The following is a 13,388-nucleotide window of genomic DNA, read 5'->3' on the forward strand; positions in this document are numbered from 1 at the left end:
ATTACCCACTATCCCATGAGCCCTAATCTTGTCTAACAAACTTTTGTGTGGCACCTTATCGATTACCTTTTGAAAATCCAAATATTCTATATCCACTGGTTCTCCCTTATCTACCCTGCTATCCACACCCTCATAACCTCTAACAGAGTAGTCAAACACGATTTCCCTTTCACAAAACCGTGTTGCATGTGCCTAATCATGTTATGATTTTCTAAGTGTCCTGTTATCAAGTCCCCAGTAATAGATTCTAACATTTTCCCTCCTACTATTGTCAGGCTAAATGGCTTGTCGTTCCCTGTTTCCTCTCTCCCTCCTTTCTTGAATAGCGGGGTTACTTTTGGTACCTTCCAATCCATGGGGACCTTTCTAGAATCATGGGAACTCTGGAAGATAAAACCAATGCATCCACTATCTCTGCAGCCACCTCTTTTAAAACCCTGGATGTAGGCCACCAGGGCCAATGAATTTGTCAGCTTTTAGTCCCATTAATTCCTCCAGTACTTTTTCATTACTAATCTTAATTGCTTTAGGTTCCTCACTCTCATTAGAACTTTGGTTCCCCAATAGTTCTGGTATGATTTTTGTATCTTCTACTATGACGACAAATACAAAATACTTGTTTAACGTATCTGCCATTTCCTTATTCTCCAATATAAATTCTCCCGTCTCTGTCTCCAAGGACCCATGTTTACATACGCTAATCTCTTCCTTTAAACATTCTTAAGAACATAATAACATAAGAAATAGGAGCAGGAGTAGGCCAATCGGCCCCTCGAGCCTGCTCCGCCATTCAATAAGATCATGGCTTATCTGATCCTAACCTCAAATCTAAATTCGTGTCCAATTTCCTGCCCGCTCCCCGTAACCCCTAATTCCCTTGTAGAAGCTCTTACAATTCATATTTACATTTCCTGCTGGTTTATCCTCTTTCTATATTCTCCCATTTTAGCAATTTCTTGGTCATCCTTTGCTGATTTCCAAAACCCTCCTAATCCTCAGGCTTACTACTCTTTTTGGGAAGAATATAAGCCTCTTTTACCCGAATTCCATCATTAATTTCTCCACTTTTCCGGTGGTGTTTTTAATCCTCAAGCGAATGTAATTTTGTTGAGAAATTATGAATTATTTCTTTAAATGTTCGCCATTGATTATCTACCTTCATATTTTTAATCTAATTTCACAAACCATCTCAGCCAACTCACCCCTCATAACTCCGTTATTGGTTTTGTTTAAATTTAAGACCCTAGTTTCGGACTTAACGACATCACTCTCAAACTCAATCTGAAATTCTATCATATTCTGATCATTCTTCCCCAGTGGATCATTTACTTTCAGATTACTAATTAATCCTGTCTCATTACACAATATTAGATCTAAAATAGCCTGTTCCCTTGTTGGTTCCTCGACATATTGATCGAGAAAACTGTCTCGAATGCATTCCATGAACATCGGACAGCTTATCTTGAGTTGCTAACATGATGTCAGCACGATGGGACGTATTATGACTGGAAGACAAGGCCAGATCTGCCAGGTGAATTAGATGTTTGCTGCAAACACGGAGAATGAATGAAACCAAGACTTCCCTGCAGAGCAAGGAGTTGGAAAGAAAGATGCTGGGCATTGAGAGGCGAAGGATTTTGTCTGTTGCAGGATGAATGGACAAAAGGATCTCAACTCCCTGCTTCTTTTCTACACTGATAAATCTCGACAAAAATATCATCTCCTTGCTTCTTACAGATAATGAATGTCTGAATGCTCAAGAGATCACTGATCCAAGCCAATTATCTCCACTCGCACTCTCCTTCCAATCTTGCACACGTTGCTGAGCTTTGAAATTGTTCATTTTTTCACACTGGGATTCAACTTGAAGAAAACGATGCTGTGATCAGCTGGTGTTGTTCAGGAAATGGAGTGCAAGAAGATATATAAAAGGCTAATGATAACAGTGACTGTTCGAACACTGTGAGCTACAGTTAAAGGTTCTTCAACATTTAAAGTGTCAGGCAGCAGATCTTTTCCAAATCATGACAGAAATGGCAAGAAAACTTCATGCACACTTTGATGAGCGGCACGACTTTCGAACAGGAGGCATTTTACAGAAGGCAAGAAAGTGCATTGTGTATCGCTCTTATGGGTTGTAAAATTGAAGAATGATGGGCTGCTGGCTGTTCAGGCAGGAGCGGTGAAATTGCTCATGCTGATCAGGAGCGAGCTTTGTGCTCAGTCGGGGGAATTTGGTTGGTGCTATTTTGAACCACACCAGGAAAGTCAAGTTCCCTGATCGGGAATCAAACAGGGTGCCGCGGCGGCGAGAGCGCCGAATCCTCAGCACTGGACCACCAGCGAATCTGCTGCAATTTTCATTCAAGCAAGCAGACCAACGCTGCCTTTCCGACTTGTACCTTTGAAACTCACGTCACTTTCGTCCCAGACAAGTTGCTCGCACAAAATGGAATTTATTGTTCGAACATGAAAGAGTTGTTCAGACAACGACAGCACCAAGTGCGGGTCGGCAGGTACATGAAATGGACAGTGAGGGGAAATATTACCACAAGCTGCTGGTGGAACTGTTTCCATTTCCAAAACGCACGCACCGAATCAGTGCAGCTCCTGGGAAAGGTGCAAGGCAACGCAGGGCTGTCATGTCTCACTTGAAGCAATTGACACACACAAGATTCTGCCATCACGAGCCATCTCCTTCTGTTTCTGTCACTACTTTATCTCCAGCTTCCTCTGCTCCTCCAGATGCCGGTGCATTAGATGTTCAAAGCAAATACTGCGACTTAACGAGAAAAAAACCTTAACTGGAAAGCAGGAAAGGGGGAGAATGATGCTGGGTGTTGAGAGACGATGGATTTTGCAGACACCTGGATAAATAGACACAACGACCTCATCTCCCTGCATCTTCGGATACTGAATATCTGAATGCAAAGAGATGTTCTCACTGCCCCAGGCCCATTATCTCCAGTCGCATCTCCCACCAATCTTGCCTATGTTGCTTCGCTGTGAAATTGTGCAATTTTTCACACTGGGATTCCATTTGATGAAAACATTGCTGTGATCAGCTAGTGGTGTTAAGGAGATGGAGCACAAGGAGATACATAAAAACCTAATGATATCACTGCCTCTTCGGACACTGTGAGCTACTGTTAAAGCTGTGCAATATTTAAAGTGTCAGGCAGCAGGTCTTTTCCAAATCTTGACACAAATGGCAAGAAAACTTCACGCAGACTTTGATCAGCGTCATGACTTTAAAAAAGCCGGCATTTTACACCGGCATTCCACACTCTGGACCTTCACCCTTCCCCTGGGATTCTCACTATGAACCGGTGGGATTTGTTTTGAGAAAGGATGTCCCAGCTCTCCACCTTAAAAGGGACACGGACAGGACCAGATGGGCTGAATGGCACTGGTTTAAGACATCACTGCAGTGCCTAGAAACCCTGCTCAGTAAGGTCTGTGAGTGTTGGATGGGACAGTGTAGAGGGTGTGGAGAGAGCTTTACTCTGTATCTAACCCGCGCTGTCCCTGCCTTGGGAGAGTTTGATGCGACAGTGTAGAGGGAGCAGTACTCTGTGTCTCACCTGTGCTGTCGTTATCCTGGGTGTGTTTGATAGGGCAGTGCTGAGGGAGCTTTACTCTGTATCTTACCCGTGCTGTACCTGCCCCAGGAGTGTTTGATGGGACAAAGTAGAGGGAGCTTTATTTTGTATCTAACCCGTGCTGTACTTGCCCTATGAGGGTTTTGTGGTACAGTATATGTAACCCCTGCTGTACCTGCCCTCGGAGTGTTTAATGGCAAAGTAGGCAAAGTAGAGAGGATCTCAACTTTGTATCTAACTAGTGCTATACCTGTCCTGGGAGGGTTTGATGGTACGGTGTAGAGGGAGCTTTACTCTGTATGTAACCCGTGCTGTACCTGTCCTGGGAGTGTTTGATGGTACAGTGTAGAGGATCTTTAGTCTGTATCTAACCCATGCTGTACCTGAGTGGAGAGTGTTGACACTGGGTGCTCACCTCGATGAGAACAATATTTAACCAGAAGATGATAAGATAAACCCATCTGCTCCTCGCCTGTACACAGACATTAGGAGACATTGAGTGTCCCTAACACATTTAGACAATGCCCATAATCAAATTTTGAACACTACCCTGAGATCTCCCCTTACCGTTCTTTGATCTATGAAAAGAGTCCCAGTTTCTCCAGTCTCTCCTCATAACTAAAGTCTCTCGTCACTGATATTTCACATTTCAGTGAATCTCTTCTGCACTCTCTCCATGGCCTTGACATTTTCCCGAGTGTAAGATCCCCAAAATTTGACACAATATTCTAACCGCAGCCTAACCAATAACTTGTACAGGTTTACATGGCCTCTGTCCTTTTGTGCTCTATACCCCTATTTGTAAAACCGAGGATCACATGAATTTTTTCAACCACTTGATCAACTTGACCTCCCACTTTTAAAGGTTTGTGTATCTGAACACTTCGCAGGCTTTAGAAATATTAACATAACATGGCTAAAATACATTGACATTAAATGTCTGATATAATGTGTATTATGGGAAAGAGAAGTTTAATCTGAGTTAGAAACTCAAACAGGCGCTTGACTGCAGGCAGGTCGCCATGGCAACACAAATCAGCCATTCCATTCCACAGAATCGGCTGGTTGGAATCTCTAATCCGATAAGGGGAAGGAACAGGACTTTTTCTGTTATTAACCATAATGTAAACCTAAACCAGAGTGAGCAATATAATAGATCAGATTGTAATGTGTGATGCTTATTTAATGAATATGAAATGTTATCTCCTGATGTCAAGCAGCATACAGGGTAAGATAAGGCAGAAAAGGAAAGCTCATGTCAGACACCGAGAGCTCAATAATACAGAAAGCCTAGAGGAGTATAAAAAGTGCAGGGGTGAAATTAAAAAGGAAATTAGGAAACCAAAGAGAGGGAATCAAAAAATATTGGCAAATTAAATCAAGGAAAATCCAAAGATGTTTAATAAATACATTAAGAACAAGAGGATAATGAAGGGAAGAGTAGGGACTTTTAGAGACCAAGAAAGGAACCTCTGTGTGGAGGCGGATGATGTAGGTATGGTTCTTAATGAACACTTTGCTTCCGTCTTCACAAAAGAGAGGGATGGTGCAGACGTTGTTGTTAAGGAGAAGGAGTGTGAAATATTGGATGCGATAAACTTAGTGAGAGAAGCAGCATTGAGGGGTTCAGCATCTTTGAAAGTAGATAAATCATCAGAGAGGGATGAAATGTATCGCAGAGTGTTAAAAGAAGCAAGGGAGGAAATAACGGAGGCTCGAACCATCATTTTCCAATTCTGAGTGGATACAGGCGTGGTGCTGGAGGATTGGAGGACTGCTAATGTTGTACTATTGTTTAAAAAGAGACCGAGGGACAGATCGAGTAATTACAGGCCAGTCAGTCTAACTTCGTTGGTGGGCAAGTTTAAGAATCAATTCTGAGGGACATGATAAACCATCACTTAGAAAGGCACGGAGTAATCAAGGACAGTCAGCGTGGATTTGTTGTGGGAAGGTCGTATCTGACTAACTTGATTGAATTTTTTGAGGAGGTAACAAGGAGAGTCGATGAGGGTAATGTATTTGATATAGTCCACATGGATTTTAGCAAGAGTTTTGACAAGATTGCACACGGCAGACTGGTCAAAAAAGTACAATCTCATGGGATCCAAGGCAAAGTTGCAAGTTGGATCCAAAATTGGCTCAGTGGCAGGAAGAAAAGGGTGATGATCGACTGGTGTTTTTATGACTGGAAGGCTGTTTCCAGTGGGGTTCCGCAGAGCTCAGTACTCGGTCCCTTGCTTTTTGTGATGTTTATTAATGATTTGGACTTAAATGTAGGGGGCTTGATCAAGAAGTTTGCAGATGATACAAAATTGGCCGGATGGTTGATAGTGAGGAGGAAAGTGAAGGAAGATATCAATGGACTGGTCAGGGAGGCGGAAAAGTGGTAAATGGAATTCAATCCGGAGAAGTGTGAGGTAATGCATTTGGGGCCGGCAAATAAGGCAAGGGAGCACAAATAAATGGGAGGATACTGAACGGTGTAGAAGACGTGAGGGACCTTGGAATGCATGTGCACAGATCCCTGAAGGTAGCATGACAGGTAGATATGGTGGTTAAGAAGGCATGTGGAATACGTTCCTTTATTAGCCACGCCAGAGAATATAAGACCAGGGAGGTTATGCTGGAACTGTATTAAACAATGTTTAGTCCACAACTTGAGTACTGTGTAGAGTTCTGGTCACCACAATACAGGAAGGGTTTAATTTCACTAGAGAGGGTACAGGGGAGATTTACGAGGAGGTTGCCAGGACTGGATAATTTTAGCTATGAAGAAAGATTTATAGGCTGCGATTGTTCTCTTTGAAACAGAGGAGGCTGAGGAGTGATTTAATTGAGGTGTACAAATTTATGTATGGCCGAGATAGAGTGGATAAGAAGGACTGATTTCCCTTAGCAGAGAGGTCAGTAAACAAGGGGCAGGGCATAGATTTAAAATGATTGGTAGAAGGATTATTGAGGAGCTGATGAAAACATTTTTCACCCAGAGGGTGGTTGGTGTCTGGAAGTCACTGCCTGAAAGGGTGGTCGAGGCAGGAATCCTCAACTCATTTAAAAGGTACCCGGATATGCACCTGACGTGCCGTGACCGACAAGGTTATGGACCAAGTGCTGGAAAGTGGGATTCGGCTGGGTGGCTCATTTTCGGCTGGCGCAGACACGTAAGGCCAAATGGCCTCGTTCTGTGCCATAAATTTTCTATGATTCTATGATTCTAATTAACAGTAAACAGGGTAGTTTAGGGTTCATGAGAACACGACTGAAGAAAAGTAACTGCTGGGAACCAAGCAATGTGTCCTTGTAAACCACAGATTAGGGAAGTTCCAGCTTCACTGACAGACATGGATCACAACAGGGTGTAAAAGTGAGGGGCTACTGATGTAAGGGGCAGTTGGGACTGGAGACACCGGAGATCAAGCTCAGGGCGTCCGTGGTTCCATCCAGAGGACTGATCTCGTCGACACGGGGGATTTGCATGTTTACTCTGGTATGGTCGAGGGAAGAGAGTTTGCTCATATATTTCTTAATGAGGCTTTAATGTTGCTGACTCTCAGACTTGTTAATTAATAAGACAATGCATTGGTTAGAACCTTCCACCCCTCAGTCTCCCCGCTCCTCTACTTTTAAACTTTGACCATTTAGTGCACATTTCATCTCATTTTTCTTCCTCTCAAAACGCATAACGTCACATTTCTCTGCATTACATTCCACCTGGCCCATTTACTATCCCGTGGACGTCACAATGAAGTCACTGACACTCCTTCACAGTTGCCCCAATTTTGGCGTCATCCAGAAATTGTCACCTTGTGTCCCACATACCCAAGCTCAGAACATTCTCTATATTGAGAAGAGCAATGGTCCCAACACTAACCCTGGGGGACAGCACTGTTTACATCCCACCAGTCTGAAGAACATCCATTAACCACTACTCTCTGTTTTCTGTCCTTTACACAACTTCCGATCCAAATTGCCTCATTCCCTTTAATACGGTAAGTATTAATTTTATCAACAAGCCTCCTGTCCGTCATCTCACCAAACACCCTTTCGCAATCAATGGGCACAACATTCACTGCATTTCCTTTATCAGCAGACTTGAGTTATCTCAAATGATCCATGTTGGCTGTTCTTAATTAATGTGTTTTTCTAACATCTGGTTTCATCTGTTTCAAGACGCAACAGAAAGGTCGAGTTGTCTCCTGAAGTTTAAGATAAATTAGGTTTTAAAAATTATGTTTCAGACAATGAGGGACGTCTGGGCTGAGACCGCCCATTCGGTGCCGCAACTCCCACCCCTCACACACTCCGATTGGTTGGAGGATCAACTCACCCCTCACCCCTCCAGTCAATTTCCGCTCCTCCTTTTGGTCTGGAACTCTCCTTAATCACCAGGGCGGGATTAGTGTTGAGACTGACATCCTCAGGTGCAGTTCGAAAATAAACATTAATTGAACCCGTGAGTTGCAACATTTAATAACACGAAATTAATAAAAGTTACCTTAAAAAATATTTTCTGGAGTTCACCAAAGTGGTGGTGCGTCTACACTGTGTGTTTATGCCGGTTTAAATGGCACAAAGAGCTGGGGTTTCAGTTTATTTTATTATTCTTGATCCATACGCGCTCTCTCTGCATCCAATGTCTTTGCTTTTCGGCCTGATATTAAGATCATTAATGGCGGATGCATCACCCAGCATGCAGCGCGTTGCAGATTGTGCCCTATCTGAATCAGTGGAGCACAGTGCGCAGGCGCAGTCTGACTCATTATCGGGCAGTGTGTCCTGAGCATGCGCGGTCAGTCGAGGCTGCGGGAGGAGCGCGTTCGGTGCAGGTGAGAGGATCGGAGCAAGAGGATCAATAAACCCCGGGGCCCGGGTCCGGGCTCAGGCCCAGGCTCAGGCTTCGCAAACCCCGAGTGCGGCCCCAGACCCGAATATAAAACAGTGAACATTATCCCCCCTCACTACCCGCCGGTTTCCGGTTTCTCCCGTTTCGCTCCGGACCAACTCTGAACTAAAGGCCGCGGGCCCGCGCATGCGCGGTGTAAACTGGGAATTCTCAGGGAGCGTCTGTAAATGAAGGAGAAATGGTGACAGGTCAGGGAGCGTCTGTAAATGAAGGAGAAATGGTGATTGGTCAGGGAGTGTCTGTAAATGAAGGAGAAATCGTGATCGGTCAGGGATTGTCTGTAAATGAAGGAGAAATGGTGATCGGTCAGGGAGTGTGTGTAAATGAAGGAGAAATTGTGATCGGTCAGGGAGCGTCTGTAAATGAAGGAGAAATGGTGATCGGTCAGGGAGTATCTGTAAATGAAGGAGAAATGGTGATCGGTCAGGGAGCGTCTGTAAATGAAGGAGAAATGGTGATCGGTCAGGGAGCGTCTGTAAATGAAGGAGAAATCGTGATCGGTCAGGGAGTGTCTGTAAATGAAGGAGAAATGGTAATCGGTCAGGGAGGGTCTGTAAATGAAGGAGAAATGGTATTCGGTCAGGGAGCGTCTGTAAATGAAGGAGAAATCGTGATCGATAAGGGAACATATGCAAATGAGGGGGAAATTGTGATCGGTCAACGAGCGTTTGTAAATGAAGGAGAAATGGTGATCATTCAGGGAGCATCGGTAAATGAAGGAGAAATGGTGATCAGTCAGGGGGAGTCTGTAAATGAAGGAGAAATGGTGATCAGTCAGGGAGCATCGGAAAATGAAGAAGAAATGGTGATCAGTCAGGGAGCGTCTGTAAATGAAGGAGAAATGGTGATCTCTTTTTCTTTCGTCATCCAGGGAGCTCTAGCTTTGGATGCTATTCCTTTCCTCCTCGTGGGAATCTGTCTACTCTCTACCAAACCCACTCCTCCTCGAAGGCCTCCCATTGTTCAATTACTGTTTTGTTGCCAATTTTTGATACCAATTCACCTGGACAAGATCCCTTTTTAACTCATGAAATTAGCCCTCCTCCAGTTAAGAATTTTCACATTTGACTGTCCCTTGTCCTTTTCCATAACTGTTCTAAACCGAATGAGATTATGATCACTGCTGCCCCACTGAAACATGCTCCACCTGCCCCACTTCATTCTCCACATCGAGCCCACTGCTGTACTCGCATTCACTCTCTCACATTCACTCTCTCACACTCTCTCACATTCACTCTCTCACATTCACTCTCACATTCACTCTCTCACAGTCACACTCTCACACTCACTCTCTCACACTCACTCTCTCACATTCACTCTCTCACATTCACTCTCTCACAGTCACACTCTCACACTCACTCTCTCACATTCACTCTCTCACATTCACTCTCTCACCCTTTCACTCATGGTTTAGTACCACTGAAAGATGATTTGATGGGTTTGGATTTCAGCACAGCGAGGAGGGAGAGTTAGTGGGACGGGGATTTACAGCTTTGAGGAATAAGAGAGGAAAGAATGTTCCATAGAACGACGAGTTATCTGATCTGAATTTTTATCCTGTACTTACAGTGAAAACTTTTATAATCTCCTTTCACAGGTTATTAGAAGGGGAGGATTTGCAGACAGGAAACTCAAACCAAAGACCACGTCAAGATCTGACAGAGTCACTCGATTCATCAGGACCTGAATATCATCGGCCTTTGAATGTGGAAGGAGAAATGTTTGTCTGTTCTATCTCTGGGAGAAGATTTCAAACATCAGTGTGAGTGGAAAAGCACCAAGACACACACACCCGAGTGAGAGTGTTCCAGTGCACTGACTGTGGAAAGAGCTTTAACCAGTTACATAGCCTGAAAAAACATCACACCATTCACAGTGGGGAGAAACCGTACACGTGTTCTGTGTGTGGACGAGGCTTCAACTGATCGTCCAACCTGGAGAGACACAAGGTCACCCGGACCACGGAGAAACCGTGGAAATGTGGGGACTGTGGGAAGGGATTCAATTACCCTTCACTGCTGGAAATTCATCGACGCAATCACACTGGGGAGAGGCCGTTCACCTGTTCCGTGTGTGGGAAGGGATTCACTCAGTCAGACAGCCTCCTGATGCACCAGCGATTTCACTCTGATAAGCGACCTTTTAAATGTTCGGACTGTGAGAAGAGGTTTAAAAGCAAAAGTAATCTGCTGACACACCAACGCATTCACACTGGGGAGAGACCGTTCATCTGCACCGTGTGTGGGAAGGGATTCACTCGGTCATCTCAGCTTCTATCACACCAGCGAGTTCACACTGGGGACAGCCCATTCACCTGCTCCGTGAGTAAGAATAGATTCACTCAGTCATCACACCTTCTGCAACACCAGCGAGTTCACTCTGATGAGAGACCTTTTAAATGTTCTGACTGTGAGAAGAGGTTTAAAAGCAAAAGTCATCTGCTGACACACCAACGCGCTCACACAGGGGAGAGGCCGTTCACCTGCTCCGTGTGTGGGAAGAGATTCACTCGGTCATCCATCCTGCTGGCACACCAGCGAGTTCACACTGGGGAGAGGCCGTTCTGCTGCTCCGTGTGTGGGAAGGGATTCACTCATTCATCATACCTTGTGCAACACCAGCAAGTTCACACTGATGAGAGACCTTTTAAATGTTCTGACTGTGGGAAGAGATTTAAAATCAGAAACGAACTACTGAGACACCAACGAACTCACACTGGGGAGAGGCCGTTCACCTGCTCCGTGTGTGGGAAGGGATTTACTTGGTCATCCACCCTGCTGAGACACCAGCGAGTTCACACTGATGAGAGACCTTTTAAATGTTCTGACTGTGAGAAGAGGTTTAAAAGCAAAAGGAATCTGCTGTCGCACCAACGCACTCACACTGGGGAGAGGCCGTTCACCTGCTCCGTGTGTGGGAAGGGATTCACTCGGTCATCCACTCTGCTGACACACCAGCGAGTTCACACTGGGGAGAGGCCGTTCATCTGCTCTGTGTGTAAGAAGAGATTCACTCATTCATCACACCTTCTGTCACACCAGCAAGTTCACACTGATGAGAGACCTTTTAAATGTCCTGACTGTGAGAAGAGATTTAAAATCAGAAACGAAATGGTGAGACACCAACGCAGTCACACTGGGGAGAGGCCGTTCACCTGCTCCTTGTGTGAGAAGAGATTTACTCGGTCATCCAACCTTCTGTCACACCAGCGAGTTCACTCCGATGAGAGACCTTTTAAATGTTCTGAGTGTGAGAAGAGATTTAAAAGCAAAATGTATCTGCTGACACACCAGCGCACTCACACTGGGGAGAGGCCGTTCACCTGCTCCGTGTGTGGGAAGGGATTCACTCGGTCATCCACCCTGCTGAGACACCAGCGAGTTCACACTGATGAAAGACCTTTAAATGTTCTGACTTTGGGAAGAGATTTAAAATCAGAAACGAACTGCTGAGACATCGACGCACTCACACTGGGGAGAGACTGTTCACCTGCTCTGTGAGTGGGAAGAGATTCACTCGATCATCCCACCTTCTGAAACATTAACTTGTTCACACTATTGAGTGACCTGTTAATGCACTGACTGTGAGAAGAGCTTTAAAAGCAGAAATGAACTGCTGACACATCAACACATGCTCATTGGGGAGAGACTGTTCACCTGCTCCGTGTGTGGGAAGGGATTCACTCAGTCATCACACGTGCTGAGACACCAGCGAGTTCACATTTGACTGCAGGGGTTGGATTCTGCTGTTAATCCCATCCAGGACTGAACCATGTTCATTCTGACAGTTAGGGTTTGTTTCTTCTGATGTCAATAACCCCTATAACTGGGCTGGAGTTTAATATTCTGGATATCTATTAAATAAATCAGATTTGTTTTAAACACCTTGTTGTAGATTTTAGTCTTTCCCACCTGAGTGTTTAGCATCACCTGACTGGAGCTCAGAAAGGACAATCTGGGGGGAGCAGAACTTCAGCCTGGACACAGTCCTTCAGGGCCACACTGAGAGGGGCAAACGGCACTTTGGTCTTTCTCATCTCTCTTCTCTGACAGCAAAGTCGCCGTGCGGAGTCCAGTCTAAAAATGACTGTGGTAATGATTCTATGAAGATTTAACCTGTTTGTGTGACAGTCCTGAGTCTACCATTTAAGGCAGGCGTTAACTCATTTAAAATAAACCCGTTAAAAATAAATGAGTTAAAGTCCACATTAAACTAGCAGAGGGAGGAGTTCACAGGAGCCTGTTAACTGCTGGTACAATTATACAACAGTCATTCGATCTCCAGATAAAGAAGGACCTGCAGTGTGTTTCCAGAATTCATGGTTTTATTGCTGTGTGCGAGTTGGACACCAGGATCACTAAAAATACACGACCCGGACCATCCACAGGGTGGGGCCGATCCCGACAGTTACTCTGGGATCACTCCCACTGCGGAACTCCACCTCTGACCCTGCTGAAGGTTGCAGGCTCAGGGAGTGGGGCCTCCAGGAGTGGACTGCAAGATAGCTGACAAATATATGCTGAGGTACCAGAGGAATCCTTACTAAGGAACCGTCTGGGGTTTTACTTGTCAGTGTGGGTCTAGCGGTGAATGATTCTTGACTCCCCGAACTGTCTTACAGTCAGATCAGGATGAATTCAGTTGACAGGAGAATTGGGACAAATATCACCCACAATCGAGGGAGACACAAGCAGCCATTAGAGAAGCTCAGAGATCTTTGAAAAGAAGATGGTGCACAAATGTGCTAATAATAGCAAACGCCTTTCCAGCTACATCAGGATTCAGAAGACCATTAAAGATGGTTTAGGGCCACTGAAAGACAGTTCAGGGCAGATTCCCAGGCTATGGCAGAGCTGTTAAATGACTATTTCTCATCAGTC

General features: G+C 44.9%; 1 pseudogene; it reads left to right on the forward strand.

Annotated features, from left to right (window-relative positions):
• The first annotated feature begins 10,429 nt into the window (after positions 1-10,429).
• LOC137318772 (zinc finger protein 84-like) lies at positions 10,430-12,320 on the forward strand (annotated as a pseudogene).
• Positions 12,321-13,388: the final 1,068 nt, after the last annotated feature.

Source organism: Heptranchias perlo, unplaced genomic scaffold (assembly GCF_035084215.1).
Source record: "Heptranchias perlo isolate sHepPer1 unplaced genomic scaffold, sHepPer1.hap1 HAP1_SCAFFOLD_73, whole genome shotgun sequence".
NCBI lineage: Eukaryota > Metazoa > Chordata > Chondrichthyes > Hexanchiformes > Hexanchidae > Heptranchias > Heptranchias perlo.